The sequence below is a fragment of the Lates calcarifer genome, linkage group LG11 (genome assembly GCF_001640805.2).
Source record: "Lates calcarifer isolate ASB-BC8 linkage group LG11, TLL_Latcal_v3, whole genome shotgun sequence".
NCBI lineage: Eukaryota > Metazoa > Chordata > Actinopteri > Centropomidae > Lates > Lates calcarifer.
In genome coordinates, this window is record NC_066843.1 from 8,001,495 (window position 1) to 8,015,594 (window position 14,100).

Consider the following 14,100-nt stretch of genomic DNA (forward strand, 5'->3'; position numbering starts at 1 on the left):
TGTGAATAAATGTGATTTGCAACACAAAATGTGCAAGCTGAGTGTATCACCAGAAAGCTAAATGCTAAGGAAACTTTAAAGCGAAACTCACTATGAATTTCTAGCTAACTGTAAAGTAACACCATGATGCTGCAAATACAAGCAAGTCAGAGTTTAGCACTGGTGGCCATCACACTGGTACACCAGAAACAATTTTATATAGTGAATTTCTTTTAATTCATAATTATATAATTCTGTCTTTTATACTTAAAGCATAACATAAACATTAATTCATTATATTTTTTCTTTTAGGTCCATAATGACAGACTTAGTTTGGGATACCACTGTTTTAATTGACCACTTAGCAGCAACCCAATTGAAATCAACTGATGCGTTTTGTCACCAAATGGTACGTGAGAGTACAAAATGCTTTGATTTCAAAGTCAAACAACACATAGACATGCATACCATTTGTAACACTTCCAGCTATAGTAAAATGAAAAACATGTCACTATATGAGTATAAAGGAATGATAAATTTGTGTCATTTTACTGAGACTAAGACAGATTAGGAAATAGGACTAAACAATACCTGAACATTAAGACCCTCTCCCTCTGTTGTGCAAAAATAGCATCTAATGTCAATCAAGCACACCAAGCCTTCCAACAAGATGACTAAAACAATGACTGAGGATCTTTGACTTTATTTGAATGGCACACTAGACACATGCTATTCAGGTTGGCTGACAAAAGCTGAAGACCTGTGACCTTACTAGAATAGCATGTGTGCAACACATGTTTGCACAATAGCCCACCTACCTACTGAGGTGACATTCCTCAAGGTCATCGCCTTTTTTGAAGAAAGATGGTTAGGTAAATATAACAGGCAATAAGACAACTTCACTCAACAATCCAGATCTAAAAATACATCAAAGTCATTGGGAAAATGTTTACAATTTTTTTCCTATATTTATAATGCATTCAAACTTTAACATACACTAATCCTGGATACACTTTTCATTCATGGTACTATTACAGTTCTGGCATCTCTAACATCTTGTTTATTAGCACATGACTTATTTTGGATGTTATCCCAGCCTAGATGGCAACTGTTCATCCACTCCATTCCAAGGCGATATGTAATCCCTCCTCAGCTTTTATGGAATGGTGCTCAGCCTCAATTTTATTTCAGACATCTGAGATGTGTGGTTGTCCTGCAACTATATACCAGTGACATTTACATGCTTCTCCAAAACCACAGCCTGTGTCCGCCATGACATACAGTACTCCCATAAAAGCATTAGTACTTATACTTAAGATCATTAGGGAAATTACATTTCATTACTGAAACAAGTAGGTGACTGATCTGCCTGTCAATTAAAAACATAAATTTTCTAGTGTATAAACAGTTAAAAACAATGCTCAATACATCCCCAACAGATGTCCTACTAATTACACTAATAACTTATATTTGATGACACATACTTGTAATAATAATAATAATAATGATGATGATAATTAGCAATAAATTAATAATACATTCTAGAACACAGTAATCTTATGAGCTATAGCTCTTAAGATATTTTAAATCTTTTTATATCGATGGTCCTCAATGGAATCGCCTTGACCCTGTTTTATGGAATACTTGACCTTGTTATATTGGACTACCAAATCTGACATGTGTGATTGTCCTGTAACTGAACACTGGTGACATTTGGGTGCTTCTGCAAAACTGGGTGAAAATATTTCAAAATATATAGAAATAAATAAACACCTCCATATTTTACATAGATTAACAATTGTAATTTGTTCATTTGTAATCTTAACCTTCCAAAACTCTTAAACTCAGCAATATGTATATGTATCTAAATTAATGTATCATCACTTTGAAACCAGCATTCCTTTTCAGCATGAATCATTAATCTTTAGCTTGTGTACCATACTTCAGAAAATAATATATAGTAATTAATGCATATAACATTAGGCTTAAAAGTAACTGTTTATGTAATTAGACAATTATTTTTTTAACCTCTCAGTTTAGGCACAATTACCTACTGCCACAAACGTGCATACATGGCAATATAATCACAGTAAATGTCACAGGATTTGCAACAACATGACAAGAATACATGACCAAACTGAGAAAGGCACACCTACTGAGAGACAGTCCTCCCTCTATAAAAGAGGCTGCTTAGGACTCTGTCAATAACTGTTAGGCTTCCAACTCAGGTGAGTACATCCATTTCAGTTTATACTATGAAAAACAAAAGTAGCATTGATGGCCATGTTTGAAAGAGTGTTTAATAGCATCATTTAATTATGATTATTTCAATAAATAATTAATGTTCCACAGGGTGTTCTAAATGCAAATATGATGCCAGTCTGTAGCGCTTAAAAGTGATGTATATATACATTTTGAAATCAAGATAAATCTCTTCTACTCATGCATGACAATTTATCAACAGGGTCAAAAGAACAGACCAGACTGTTTTCAATCTACTGTTGGGACCAAAGGAGGTAAATTATTGTCTATTTTTGTTGATATCTACACCTGCAAAACACACCTCATCTGAAAAGCCTACAAACAGCATGTTAACATTTATTAAAACAAATGCAAGAGAAATATAGTATGCTCTATCCTCTGCTTTTTTCAGTCACTTAAGGTGCCATCATGAGCACAGACGCAGAGATGGAGGCCTATGGCCCTGCAGCCATCTACCTCCGGAAGCCAGAAAAGGAGAGGCTTGAGGCTCAGAACACCCCATTTGATGCCAAAACAGCCTACTTTGTAGCTGATACTGATGAGATGTATCTGAAGGGTAAACTCATCAAAAGAGAGGGTGGCAAAGCCACAGTTGAGACAGTTACAGGAAAGGTAAGTGTAATAATACCTAAAATGACATTCTATAAATGAAAGTTCAGACAAACAGTTCCAAAACATTTAGAACATCAAGATGTTTGCTATTATATGATGTATCATCTCAGTAAATATTAAATTGTTTTTTTTTTCTTCATTACATTTCCTATTTAGACAGTCACTGTAAAAGAGGATGACATCTATCCCATGAATCCTCCAAAGTTTGACAAAATTGAGGACATGGCCATGATGACCCATCTCAATGAACCTGCTGTGCTGTATAACCTCAAAGAGCGTTTTGCATCATGGATGATCTACGTAAGCCCCAATCTTAGAATTTTGTGTGCTTGTGTCTGTGAAGTCTGCCCTACAAATGTGATAATGTTTCTCTGTTCCTGACTATAGACCTACTCTGGCCTGTTCTGTGTCGTCGTTAACCCCTACAAGTGGCTTCCTGTCTATGACTCTACAGTTGTTGTAGCATACAGAGGCAAGAAGAGGATTGAGGCTCCACCCCACATCTTCTCCATCTCTGACAATGCCTATCAGTTCATGCTCACTGGTGAGATCAAAGTCACCACAGAGTTTAAGTGGATGAGTAAAAAAGAATCTCAACTAATTTGAGTGTATATGTTTGTATTCCAGATCGTGAGAATCAGTCTGTCCTTATCACGTGAGTATAACATAACTTGTCAAGGAAAATGTTTTAGGGAACTTCATGAATATATTGCTAAGAGAGAATCCTTTAATTCCCCAGTGGAGAATCTGGTGCAGGAAAGACTGTCAACACCAAGCGTGTCATCCAGTACTTTGCAACAATTGCAGTGGCTGGCTCTAAAAAACCAGAAAGTGGAAAAATGCAGGTAAAATTAGTTGACTGTTAAAAAATCTTTGCCACTGTTGATTGTTGCCTGATGAATTATTTCAAACAACATCATAATGACTCTATGTAGGGCTCACTGGAAGATCAAATCATTGCAGCCAACCCTCTGCTGGAGGCCTATGGCAATGCTAAGACTGTGAGAAATGACAACTCCTCTCGTTTTGTAAGTATGGACCTTTTTAATGGACCTTTGCATAACTTTCTTATACTTATTGTCAGTCAGAGTCAAACTTACATTTCTGGTAAATGTTTAGGGTAAATTCATCAGAATTCATTTTGGATCTACTGGCAAGTTGGCCTCAGCTGATATTGAAACATGTAAGTCCTAAATTTGATCCTTTTGCAGCTGAAAACATAAGGAGTGTACAAATATTGTGCCTTCCAGTGTTTGATGCACATTCATAATCAAATCTTTATATCTTACAATTACTTACAGATCTGCTGGAGAAGTCCCGTGTCACCTTCCAGTTGTCTGCTGAGAGGAGCTACCATATCTTCTATCAGCTGAATGACTGGCCACAAGCCTGAGCTCCTGGGTATGATGAAACATGGAAAATAGAATTAAGACAGTGAAAATGGTGGATTTGCTCATGTATTTCTTCTAATCTTTTGCAGAGGCTCTTCTGATCACCACCAACCCCTATGACTACCCAATGATCAGTCAGGGTGAAATCACTGTCAAAAGCATCAATGATGTGGAAGAGTTCATTGCAACAGATGTAAGTTAAAAAGTAATTAGGAAAATAACAGCAGATGAATATCAGAATAACTGATTTTCAAAAAGAATTTGTTGTGCTTGCATTGAAGACAGCTATTGACATCTTGGGCTTCAGTGCTGATGAGAAGATTGCCATCTACAAGCTGACTGGTGCTGTGATGCATCATGGCAACATGAAATTCAAGCAGAAGCAGCGTGAGGAGCAGGCTGAACCTGATGGCACTGAGGGTAATTGTATTAATAGTATAATATTACATAATCAAATCATATCATAGCACATTTCATGAAACATGAAGTTAAAATAAAAATAAGCAGGATGTCTAGTGATGTGAAACACCATGACAGACAAAATGAATGAATGAAGAGAAATAGCAGTTACAGACTGTAACAAACTAACCTTTGAAACATTTATTCTTTCAATCAGAGGCTGATAAAATTGCCTACCTTATGGGCCTGAACTCAGCTGATATGCTGAAAGCTCTGTGCTACCCAAGAGTCAAAGTCGGAAATGAGTTTGTGACTAAAGGTCAGACTGTTCCACAGGTAAAGTTACTCACAGAAACTAAAATGTTTCAAAATGAAGCAATGTGTGAGAAGAAATATATATATATATATATATATATATATATATATATATATATACAATCTTTATCCCCTTTTCTAGGTCAACAATGCTGTCAGTGCTCTGTGCAAGTCTGTCTATGAGAAAATGTTCTTGTGGATGGTTGTCCGTATCAATGAAATGCTGGACACAAAACAGCCAAGATCGTTCTTCATTGGAGTGCTGGACATTGCTGGATTTGAGATCTTTGATGTGAGTGGTCTGAACATTTTCAGAGCAGTTTGGAAGTTCAACATAATTTTGCCATGAAATTTAAAGCCTTTCAATAATTACAGTTCAACAGCTTGGAGCAACTCTGCATCAACTTCACCAATGAGAAACTGCAACAGTTTTTCAACCATCACATGTTTGTCCTGGAGCAAGAGGAGTACAAGAAGGAAGGCATTGACTGGGACTTCATTGACTTTGGTATGGACTTGGCTGCCTGCATTGAGCTGATTGAGAAGGTAAGACAACTTTGTCAAGTAGAACTGAAATCCTGTTTGGTGAGTGCATGCTAAATTGATAATTCTTTGTAATATGATACAATTTTCTTTCAGCCAATGGGCATCTTCTCCATCCTTGAAGAAGAGTGCATGTTCCCCAAGGCTACAGACACCTCTTTCAAGAACAAGCTGCATGACCAGCATCTTGGCAAGACCAAGGCCTTTGAAAAGCCAAAACCTGCAAAGGGCAAGGCTGAGGCTCACTTCTCCCTGGTTCACTATGCTGGTACAGTGGATTACAATATCACTGGCTGGCTGGACAAGAACAAGGACCCCCTGAATGACTCAGTTGTACAGCTCTACCAGAAATCTTCAAACAAACTGCTTTCCCTCCTATATGCATCCCATGCTTCAGCTGAGGGTAAGAAGCTGATACTGTAACTGTAACAGGATGGCCACGTGCTAATTTGTTTAATTAAAGTATATGGTTTCCTTTAGGAAATAAACCTGAACAATCAATAAATAGTGAAATATTTGTTGGCATTATTTTTCAAATAACAGAAAGTTCTGGTGGCGGTGGTAAGAAGGGTGGCGGTAAGAAGAAGGGTGGTTCCTTCCAGACTGTGTCTGCTCTTTTCAGAGTATGTACTGTTTCATATTTTTGCATTACAATTAGAAATGTAGTATTGGAAATATATTTGAGCCATTTTCTCACGATTGCTGATCTACAGGAAAACTTGGGCAAGCTGATGACCAACTTGAGAAGCACTCATCCTCACTTTGTGCGCTGCCTGATTCCCAATGAATCAAAGACCCCAGGTAAGAAGCCCACAGTCCTACGTTTTGCATTTCATGTTACACAGCGATTCAAAGAAATATTGTAAACTATATGAAATTCCAACCCTCAGGTCTTATGGAGAACTTCTTGGTCATCCACCAGCTGAGATGTAACGGTGTGCTGGAGGGCATCAGAATCTGCAGAAAGGGCTTCCCCAGCAGAATCCTCTATGGTGACTTCAAGCAGAGGTGAAGTAATTCAAGTTATTATGATGTAGAAACATCAGGCCAAGACATTTTGGTTAATATAAATAACAACATCATTTTTTCTTGTAGATACAAAGTATTGAATGCCAGTGTCATCCCTGAGGGACAGTTCATTGACAACAAGAAAGCTTCAGAGAAGCTGCTGGGCTCCATTGATGTGGACCACACTCAGTACAAGTTTGGCCACACAAAGGTGAATTGTCTATGGATAATATCAAAAGCTATTGAGTTGTTATACTATCCATGTGTATTGACGATCTGAGTTCCTTGATCTTTAATGAACAACATAGGTGTTCTTCAAAGCTGGTCTGTTGGGTACCCTGGAGGAGATGAGAGATGAGAAGCTGGCTGAGCTGGTGACCATGACTCAGGCTCTCTGCAGAGGATACCTCATGAGGAGAGAGTTTGTTAAGATGATGGAGAGGAGGTAGGATTATCATACGTTGAAGTGAATTGCCCCTCGTATTCCAATGTGTGATGTTAAACAAAAACAATAGTTATACATTAATTAATGTTATTTTTGTAGAGATGCCATCTTCACCATCCAGTACAACATCCGTTCATTCATGAATGTGAAAAACTGGCCATGGATGCATCTGTACTTCAAGATCAAGCCTCTTCTGAAGAGTGCTGAGACTGAGAAGGAGTTGGCTCAGATGAAAGAGAACTATGGGAAGATGCAGACAGACCTGGCTACTGCCCTGGCCAAGAAGAAGGAACTGGAGGAGAAGATGGTTTCCCTGCTGCAGGAAAAGAATGACCTGCAACTGCAAGTAGCAGCTGTGAGTAGATTACAAAGATAGATGTTCAATTAACTGAAAAACTACACATCAGTTAGATCTTTTTCAGACAGATGTTACAATTTAGAGAATCTACAACAGAGTCTAAATATTGTTTTGTATATAGGAAAGTGAGAACCTCTCTGATGCAGAGGAAAGGTGTGAAGGTCTCATTAAGAGCAAGATCCAGCTTGAGGCCAAACTCAAAGAGACAACTGAGAGACTGGAAGATGAAGAGGAAATCAATGCTGAGCTGACTGCCAAGAAGAGGAAGTTGGAGGACGAATGCTCTGAGCTGAAGAAGGACATTGATGACTTGGAGCTCACCCTGGCTAAAGTGGAGAAAGAGAAACATGCCACAGAAAACAAGGTTCAAATCATATATTCATTAAGACATGAGACAATATATGGGCAACTTTTAAATACAGTGTGATCATATAAAGTGGTGGAAATAAAGCACCTATAATGTAATTTCAGGTGAAAAACCTGACAGAGGAGAATGGCATCTCAAGATGAGTCCTATTGCCAAGTTAACTAAGGAGAAGAAAGCCCTCCAAGAGGCCCACCAGCAAACACTGGATGATCTCCAGGCAGAGGAAGACAAAGTCAACACTCTGACCAAGGCCAAGACAAAGCTGGAACAGCAAGTGGATGATGTAAGTGAATAGTTGTCTGAATTGATGATTTTTCCCTGCATTGACAACAATGATTATTAGTATTGATACACAGAGATTTAAATGCTTAAAATGCCTCATTACATTTCCTCTGATACTGTAGCTCGAGGGATCACTGGAGCAAGAGAAGAAGCTTCGCATGGACCTTGAGAGAGCAAAGAGGAAGCTTGAGGGAGATCTGAAACTGGCCCAGGAATCCATAATGGACCTGGAGAATGACAAGCAGCAATCTGAGGAGAAAATCAAGAAGTAGGTTTTTTTTTTAATTTTAGGTTATCAATCCTCTTTTCAGCATCTCACATATTACACTCCGACAACATTATGAACTATGACAGTGAAAGCTTTCTTGGTCTCATCAAGGAAAGACTTTGAGATAAGCCAGCTCCTCAGTAAGATTGAGGATGAACAGTCCCTTGGTGCTCAGCTTCAGAAGAAGATCAAAGAACTCCAGGTAACATTATTTTACAGATACTAGACTGTTTTTGACTGACTGCAATGTTTTCAAGTCAATAAGCCTTTTTGATGCTACTACCATCAAATCTAGGCTCGCATTGAGGAGCTGGAAGAAGAGATTGAGGCTGAGAGGGCTGCTCGGGCTAAGGTTGAGAAGCAGAGGGCTGACCTCTCCAGGGAGCTTGAGGAGATCAGTGAGAGGCTTGAGGAAGCTGGTGGAGCAACAGCTGCTCAGATTGAGATGAACAAGAAGCGTGAGGCTGAGTTCCAGAAGCTGCGTCGTGACCTTGAGGAGTCAACCCTGCAGCATGAATCTACTGCAGCAGCTCTTCGCAAGAAGCAGGCTGACAGTGTTGCAGAGTTGGGAGAGCAGATCGACAACCTCCAGCGTGTCAAGCAGAAGCTGGAGAAGGAGAAGAGCGAGTACAAGATGGAAATTGATGACCTCTCCAGTAACATGGAGGCTGTTGCCAAAGCAAAGGTATGCACTGTTTTTCAGAGTTGAAAAAAAGACCTACATTCACTTAGGATTTTTTCCAAATAATGATCACATCAATCACATGTTTGTTGCTACAGGCTAATCTGGAGAAAATGTGCCGAACTCTTGAAGATCAGTTGAGTGAAATTAAATCCAAAAATGATGAGAATGTTCGCCAGCTCAATGACATGAGTGCACAGAGGGCAAGACTACAGACAGAGAACGGTGTGTATCCAAAGATGCAAAATGCATATTATTACATTTAGTAGTGCCATTTTAACATTCAGATAGAAATTATTCCAATGTTCCAAAATTACGATTGATTTGTGTGCGTATATTGATACACTTAACTTGCATAGATATAGTAATCTTTCCAGTAACTGATGTTTATATGATGTACATCATTGAAGGCATAGTTATTGAAGTCACATGTTACAGGCTATAATGTTTTGTTACCTGTTGTTATGTATTGTATATAATCCTATTTAAAGAAAACTGACATTGTTGTGGTATAATGGAAAGCATTTTCAGCTATATCTCAGGTTTGAAAAAAGCTCCTCAAATCCTCCTCTTACTCATGTTCATTCAGGTGAATTTACTCGCCAGCTTGAGGAGAAAGACGCTCTTATTTCCCAGCTCACCAGAGGCAAACAGGCTTACACTCAGCAGATTGAAGAGCTTAAGAGACACATTGAGGAGGAAGTGAAGGTACACAATGTTACATTTGTATTGTCCACTTTATAATGCAATGTGTGCTAAGGATGTCTGTTTATTTATCAGGTATGATACTGTATCTCCATTGATGTGACAGTTAAAACTGACTGACTAGACAAGTGAAGGAGTGCCACTTAGCTATTGTAAACTGAATGAGATATGCCAGACAGCACTGGTCTGATTAGAAACACTTACTTGTTTTTTAATGTTCTGTGTTTCGGGTATGTACTATAGTATGTTAATGAAATAAATTGACACTTTCATGTTTGTGATGATGTATTCATAGGCCAAGAATGCCCTGGCCCATGCTGTTCAGTCAGCCCGCCATGACTGTGATCTGCTCAGAGAGCAGTTTGAGGAGGAGCAGGAGGCCAAAGCTGAGCTGCAGCGTGGAATGTCCAAGGCCAACAGTGAGGTGGCTCAATGGAGAGCCAAATATGAGACTGATGCTATCCAGCGCACTGAAGAGCTGGAGGAGGCCAAGTACATAAGTCCCTTCTGCATTTACTTAGATAAATAATTGTTTGCCCTATCAATTCATCCAACTAAGAACAAATCATGTATAAATCATGTATATAATATACAAATAATTTTCACTATCTATTTTTCTTCTTCATTGCAGGAAAAAGCTTGCCCAGCGCCTGCAGGAGGCTGAGGAATCCATTGAGGCTGTGAACTCCAAGTGTGCCTCTTTGGAGAAGACCAAGCAGAGGCTGCAGGGTGAGGTTGAGGACCTCATGATTGATGTGGAGAGAGCTAATGCTATGGCTGCCAACCTTGACAAGAAGCAGAGAAACTTCGATAAGGTAAACAATTAAACTGGAAGTCAAAACCACTTCTATCAGAGAAAACACAAAGCTTTATTAGTAACTAATCATTCAAATAATATATACAAATCAAGGTCCTGGCAGAATGGAAACAGAAATATGAAGAAAGCCAGGCTGAGCTGGAAGGAGCCCAGAAGGAGGCTCGTTCTCTCAGCACTGAACTGTTCAAGATGAAGAACTCTTATGAGGAGGCTCTGGATCACCTGGAGACCATGAAGAGAGAGAACAAGAACCTGCAGCGTATGTTAACAACTTTCTTCATTGCAACCAAATGCAAATAATCATTATTTACCAGTTGGAAAGAGTTTGACAATGGTCATCTTTTTTGTATTTACTTTGTAGAGGAGATCTCAGATCTGACCGAACAGATTGGTGAGACTGGAAAAAACATCCATGAGCTTGAGAAAGCCAAGAAGAGTGTAGAAAGTGAGAAAGCTGAAATTCAGACTGCCCTGGAGGAAGCAGAGGTATTACCTGTTAAATTTGTAAATCATTTGTTTGTTATTGCAACAATTAATTTAATGTTGCTCTATGTTTTGTCATAATGACAGAGGAGTCATTTGGTACTTAGGTATACTTACCTGACTTTTCTTGCAGGGCACACTGGAGCATGAGGAGTCCAAGATTCTCCGTATTCAGCTTGAGCTCAACCAGGTCAAAGGTGAGATTGACAGGAAGCTGGCAGAGAAGGATGAGGAGATGGAGCAGATCAAGAGGAACAGCCAGAGGGTGATTGACTCCATGCAGAGCACACTTGATTCAGAAGTCAGGAGCAGGAATGATGCCCTGAGAGTCAAGAAGAAGATGGAGGGAGACCTCAATGAGATGGAGATTCAGCTGAGCCATGCCAACAGGCAGGCTGCTGAGGCCCAGAAACAACTGAGGAATGTCCAGGGACAGCTCAAGGTGAGTTCTGTTTGAGCTGTGTTTGATTTCTCAATGAAAAGCTAAAGAGGGAAAAAAGTTAACTCCTTCTTTTCCTGATGTTAACAGGATGCCCAACTGCACCTTGATGATGCTCTCAGAGGACAGGAGGACATGAAGGAGCAGGTTGCCATTGTGGAGCGCAGAAATGGTCTGATGCTGGCTGAGATTGAGGAGCTGAGAGCTGCTCTGGAGCAGACAGAGAGAGGACGCAAAGTGGCTGAGCAGGAGTTGGTTGATGCTAGTGAGCGTGTTGGACTGCTTCACTCTCAGGTTTGTTTCCATTCATTCACAATAAACTAGCGTTCCTCGAAATATATTATGAGTGTTGCATTAAACATGGCTTCTCTGAAACATTCAGAACACCAGTCTTATCAACACCAAGAAGAAGCTGGAGGCTGACTTTGTGCAGATTCAGGGTGAGGTGGATGATGCTGTTCAGGAAGCAAGAAATGCTGAGGAGAAGGCCAAAAAGGCCATCACTGATGTGAGTTTACATCTCAAAAATGGCTTAATGTGGTCTTTGATGTGTTCAGTATGTGGCATCAAGGCTTTTTCAGATGAAAGTGGAATTTGAGACAATTGATCATTTCAGGCTGCCATGATGGCAGAGGAGCTGAAGAAGGAGCAGGACACCAGTGCTCACCTGGAGAGGATGAAGAAGAACCTGGAGGTCACAGTCAAGGACCTGCAGCACCGTCTGGATGAGGCTGAGAACCTCGCCATGAAGGGTGGCAAGAAGCAGCTCCAGAAACTGGAGTCCAGGGTATGCAATATATGTAAAACCATAATTTTGAAGACACATCACACTTTCACTGTGTAGAATAAATTGTGTTTTTATTATCTGGTGCTTAATCTTTTGCGCATAACAGTGATGTATTATTTATCATTATATTACAGGTGCGTGAGCTGGAAGCTGAAGTTGAAGCCGAACAAAGACGTGGAGCTGATGCTATCAAAGGAGTCCGCAAATATGAGAGGAGAGTGAAGGAGCTGACCTACCAGGTAATGAATTTTACAAAAAAATTTGATACTGTGAAGTGTCTGTTCTCTTTTACTTACAATTATTTATCTGTACAGACTGAGGAGGACAAGAAGAATGTGACCAGACTTCAGGATCTGGTGGACAAGCTGCAGCTCAAAGTCAAGGCTTACAAGAGACAGGCTGAAGAGGCTGTAAGTTAACCTTATTTATATGATCAATCATTTACAGTTGAATTAATAATGATATCATCATTAACAACTAAGTTAATATAATTTCAATGCCCTCACAGGAGGAGCAGGCCAACACTCACATGTCCAGACTCAGGAAGGTCCAGCATGAGCTGGAGGAAGCTCAAGAGCGCGCTGACATTGCTGAGTCCCAGGTCAACAAACTGAGAGCCAAGAGCCGTGAAGTTGGAAAGGTAACCCTGTTACTGTGTCCCTTCTGTAATGCATTCCTGCAAACATTGTCTACAAGTACTAATTATCTTTCCTACTTTCAGGGAAGTGACTCTGCTGAATGAGATACAACGTCCAGCTGAGGCAATTCAGCCAAGTTCATACAATATGAGCCCCTGAATTTTCTTCTGTAAATTTTAAATAAATGTTTTGAATTTCTCAAGTGTTCGGTTTCTTTTTGACTCAACTGTCATATTAAAGCTTACATAATCAAATTACCTTAGGTAACAGTTACTGTAAAACAGTGTGTGTCTGTAAAACAGTGTGTCAATATGATGGCCAAACTGGCAAAATATTGCTCATATTCTAGTTGCAATTTCAGTCAAAATCATGTGTCAGACCTCTTTACCATCATGTGCCATACCTGTTGCAGCATCAAACAGATGTTGTAGGCTTATTAGTCAATTATGTGGGTCTACTAATCAAGCATAAACATAAACTGGCAATCAGGTTTAGTTGAAGTATTTCTGTTTTTATTCTTATACAGTTTTTTTCCAGTTTGCCAGAGTTGTGGGTTTAATTACAGCCTACCTACAGTTTCTCTCTTTGGAAAAGCAGCTAAAGCAGTATTTTCTTTAACTGCATACACTGCATTTACATTTGAAAAAGCAAAGCAGTGAGTTCTCATCTAGTGATGTATACACCGTGTATATATATATTGAACTTGTAACTAGCAAAGAAGAAAAATGCCTCAACAAATAACCTAGCTTGCGCTGAAAATAAAAACAACAAACCTGAGCTCTACTCCAGCAAGTGCCTCCAATTAGCGAGCACATATGAAAACTACAAATACAATTTTATAAACATGGTTGATTAATTAACTCCAAGCCTATTCCTGACACCTCACATTTCATCTCTATTGTTTTCCTCAGTACATAATTTACAGTGTTGCATACCTGACTATTGTTTATTGCTGCCATCCTTCTTATCTTTCTTTCCACCCCCCTTTCCCTTTCCTTGTTCTGCCTTTTCCTTCCCCTTTCCAGGATCCCCTTTATGTTTTTGTCCCCCTTGAGCCATTCCTTTCTGCAGATGGGCTGTATGAATCTTCTCAATCAGAGAGAAGCAGTCATCATCTGGACTGATAGTGCTGGCTGCGCCTTCGTTGGGAGATGATGGTCTTGAGCCGGCTTTCCTAGGACTTGCACGGCTTGGAGAGCAGTGCCTGGACTTAACATCTTCTTTTGGGACAAGGTTTAAGTTGAAGGATAAGGGTCTGCCAGGTTGTGGGCTCAGAGGAATCACAAGGTTATCTCCTGGTGCTCCTAGAGTAAGGAAGAC

The 14,100-nt window shown here is 39.6% G+C and overlaps 1 pseudogene; it reads left to right on the forward strand.

Annotated features, from left to right (window-relative positions):
• The first annotated feature begins 2,649 nt into the window (after positions 1 to 2,649).
• LOC108902631 (myosin heavy chain, fast skeletal muscle-like) lies at positions 2,650 to 12,899 on the forward strand (annotated as a pseudogene).
• The last annotated feature ends 1,201 nt before the right edge of the window (positions 12,900 to 14,100 follow it).